This window comes from Cynocephalus volans, chromosome 2 (assembly GCF_027409185.1).
Source record: "Cynocephalus volans isolate mCynVol1 chromosome 2, mCynVol1.pri, whole genome shotgun sequence".
In the NCBI taxonomy this organism is placed as follows: Eukaryota; Metazoa; Chordata; class Mammalia; order Dermoptera; family Cynocephalidae; genus Cynocephalus; species Cynocephalus volans.
The window spans coordinates 59723463-59727820 of NC_084461.1; positions in this window are offsets into that span (position 1 = coordinate 59723463).

The following is a 4358-nucleotide window of genomic DNA, read 5'->3' on the forward strand; positions in this document are numbered from 1 at the left end:
CAGCATGTTGATCTTGGCCTTTCCAGCCTCCAGAATAGTGAAAAATAAAGTTGTGTTCTTTATCAGTTGCCCAGTCTCAGGCATTTTGTTATAGCAGCAGAAACAGACTAGGACAATTGGCTACAGAAGGTGCTGGGCTTTTGCCTCTAGGTTCTCACTTTCTGGCCTCTTGCATCACTTCTTCGGACTTGAGGCAAAGGGAGCTGGCACAACTATGCTGATGTTCCTACTGTTTGCCGTGCTGTGAGTAATAAAATATGATGTTTCCATCTCATTTAGCCCTATGGAGCTGTCACAAGTTTGTTCCTTATTGTTCTCTATGAGGTTGGAGTTTCTTCCCTGACAGAGCTGGTAACCACAGCTACTTCCATTTTTCTTTTACCCTCCACTGACACCTTGGCTGGATGTGATTCTTCACCTAGTCAGATAACCCAAACTTTGAGTTCTTGGAAGTCTTGTCTTTATTAGCTTGACACAGTTTTCCATTGGCCAGGCTTATTGGCAAGGGGGGTATTATGAGGCTTCCTAGAAAATCTCCTAGATTCCAAACATACTAGTCCTTGCTCCCATCATATAGTGGCAACCCAATTTCCCCCAATTTTTATTTACTTTTTAAAAAAATTTTTTATTTTATTTTATTTATTGAATCAAAATCAATTATACATATTTTGGGGGCTGAACATTGAGATATGTTGATTAAATCAATATGACTAGCATATACATTGTTACAAATCGTAATTGTTCTTTATGCCCCTTGTCCAACCTCTCCCCTTCCCCCATTACCTCCCCCTCCCTCCTCTAATTACCCTAGATTTCTTCTCTCCTTCTGAAAGAATAATGGTTACTCTGTTAACTTGTTGCCTAGATGATCTGTCCAATGCTGAGAGATGTGATCAGTTCCCCCAATATTATCATAGAGCAGATGCTTCTTCTATCACTCTGAAATGGGTTTTGTGGAAAGAGACATCCTCTTCTTTTCTTTGTCTCTGCTGGTGACTCTTCTTGTGTGAATGCACTCCAGTGGTTGGTGGACCATCTGCGTGGTGGCTGTGGTGTCTAGCTGCTTTCGTGGCAGCCATGGTTATTGTGGCTGTGGTGGGCCACCCACGTGGAGGTGCTGTTTTTGGTATGCTCCTTGGCACTGGTGGTATACCTGGTTGTGGAGTGTGTTTGGTCCCCTTCTCCATGCCCTGGGTCTCTGGGTAGGCTCTGAGGTGCTGGCATGGTGTGCCTGGTTGTGGGAGGGTGGTCCGGTCCCTGACTCCATACCCTGGGTCCCTGGGTGGGCCCCAAGGCGCTGGCTCAGTGTGCCTGGTTGTGGGAGGGTGGTCTGATCTTCTTCTCCATGCCCTGGGTCCCTGGGTGGGGCCCAAGGTGCTGGCGTGGTGTGCCTGGTTGTGGGAGGGTGGTCCGGTCCCCTTCTCCATGCCCTGGGACCGTGGGCGGGCCCAAGGTGCTGGCTTGGTTTGCCTCGTTGTGGGAGAGAGGTCTGTCCCCTTATCCATGCCCTGGGTCCCTGGGTGGGCCCCAAGGTGCTGACGTGGTGTGCCTGGTTGTGGGAGGGGGATCCAGTCCCCTTCTCCATGCTTCAGGTTCCCAGGCTGGCCCAGAGGCACTGGTGCAGTTTGCCTGGAAGTGGGAGTGGGGTCCGGTCCCCAGATCCAAGCCTCCAGTTCCCAGGCAGGCCCCAAGGTGCTGGTGGTGTGCCTGGGCCGGAACTAATTTTTTGTCCTTTGCTTCTAACACGGGAACTTCCTGTGGGAACCAGTACTTGAGATGTGTGGTTGTTTAAATTCCTACTTTGCTGCTGTTTCCCTAGGGAAGGCTTTCTGTGCAGCTCAGGGTTTAATGGTTGACCTTATAGGTACTTCTGGCTCTCCAGATATCTGGTGCACCTGGGTTGTGTAGAAACTCTGATCTGGGCCTGAGTTTTTTCATCAAACTGCACCCCATGCAGTCCTGACCAGTCTCCTCTGAGTTCCTGTGCTGATTGGGGGCAGATCAGCTGTCCTTGCTGTGTCCCAGTGTTCCCCTGGCGGGCACGTCACCCCCACCACCCGTGCTGCAAACATTTCCCATGGGACAGTCCCCTGTGATGACTCACCGGCCTCTGAATGGCTCCTTTTTTCAGTTGTTCTGGCTCCTTGCTCCTGCGTGGGTCCACGGGAACCCTATTAGCGGTCCTGCTGTCCTGGGGGCCGCCAAGGCCCTCTTCTCCCCTGCCGCCTCCAAGGAACTCCATCTAAAGGGCACAGCTGCGGCTTCTGCCGTCTCCCGCTCCATGCGCTCATCAGCTCCAGCCTTAAAGCAGCCGCGGCCTGAAATGCTCAGAGCAGCTTTTTCTTTCTCTCATCAGTTTCTCCCACCTTCATGAACTCCATAGGTCTCTTCTCCTCTTCCCCTGAGCTCCAGCGGCCCTGGCTTGGCTGATGTTACATTTTTATAGTTGTAAGTTTGGTTGATTTGTGGGAGAGAGTGATGATGGGAACCGTCTATTCTGCCATCTTGATTGGATCTCATTATTTTAATTAGTTTTTAATGGAGAAATAAAAATTGTATATATTCATCATGTACAACATGATTTGGAAATATGTATATATTATGGAATGGCTAAATCAAGCTAATTAACATATGCATTATCTCACCTACCATTTAAAAAATTTTTTTGTAGTTAGAACACAAAATCTACTCTCAGCAATTTTTTTTCTTTCTTTTTTATTAGCATATTCATTGTTACAAATCATACTTATTCTTTATGCCCCTTATCTAATCTCTCTCCTTCCGCCTTCCCGTTCCCCCTCCGGTTACCCCTTCTAAAAACCGTAGATTTGTTCTTTCCATCTGATAGTGTAACTGTTCCTGGTTTGTTGCCTGGATGATCTGTCCAGTACTGAGACAGGTGTGATCAAGTCCTCTATTATCTTAAATCAGATGCTTCTTCTGTTACTCTGGAGTGTGCTGTGTGGAGAGAGAGAACCTCTTTTTTTCTTTTGGTCTCTGCTGGTGCCTCTCCTTGTGTCAATGAAGTTGAGAGTCTGGTGTACCATCTGCATGGTGGCTGTGACTGCTGCTATAGAGACTAGCTGCTTTTGCGGCAGCCATGGCAATTTTGGTGGCTATGGAGGGCTACCTATGTGAAAATGGGGTTTTTGGTATGTTCTTTAGCTGGTTGCAGCTGGTTTGGCTTCCCCTGGCTCCACGCCTCAGGGCCCTGGCAGGGCCTGGGGTGGTGGTGGCAGCTTGCCTAGTTGTAGCTGGATTCAGCTTTGTTGGGCTCCACGCCTCAGGAGAAAATCTCCTAGGTTCCAGACACACTTATCCTTGCTCCCATCATGTAGCGGCAACCCAGTTTCCCCCAATTTTTATTTATTTTAAATTAATATTTAATAGAGAAATAAAAATTGTTTATATTCATATTGTATAACATGATTTTGAAATATGCATATATTATAGAATGGCTAAATCAAACTAATTAACATATGCATTACCTTACCTACTTAAAAAAAATTTTTTTTTGCAGTTAGAACACTCTACTCTCAGCAATTTTCAAGAATACATACTGTACATTGTTATTAACTATAGTCACCCTGTTGTACAATAGATCTCTTGAACTTATTCCTCCTGTTTAACTGAAATTTTGTGTTTTTTGACCAACATCTCCCCAATTCCACCCCTTGCTCTAGCCTTTGGTAACCACCATTCTATTCTGTTTCTGTGGGTTAGACTCTATTTAAGATTCCACATATAGGTGAGATCATACAGTATTTGTCTTTCTGTACCTGGTTTATTTTATTGAACAATGTATTCCAGGTTTATTTATGTAATCACAAATGACAGGTTAACTTTCTTTTTTAAGATTGTATAGTATTCCATTGTGTATGTATACCACATTTTCTTTATCCATTTACCTGTTGGTGGACATTTAGGTTGATTCCATATATTATCTGTAGTGAATAATGTTGCAGTGAACATAGGCATGCAGATCTCTCTTCAACATACTAATTTCATTTTCTTTGAATATATATCCAGTAGTGGATTGCTGTATCATATAGTAGTCCCCCTATTAACTGGGTTCAATCACACTTGGAGGTAAGTTACCCCATTCTCTGGCTGTTGAGTCAGCAGCATGAGTAGCCTCAAAGAGTCTTTATGTTTCCTGTTGGAAGTATCCTGCACTGGGCACCAGGACCTTCAAATACATTAAGCCCAAGGGCATGGAGATGGGAAGCAAACATTCTTCAACTGGGCTAGTAGTTGTAATGGTGAGAGGGGCAACTCCTTGCTATACTCCTTAGTTCCAAGACCCATGTATTCTTTTTATTAATTTATCTTTTTTTTGTTGTTGTTGGCTGGCCAAT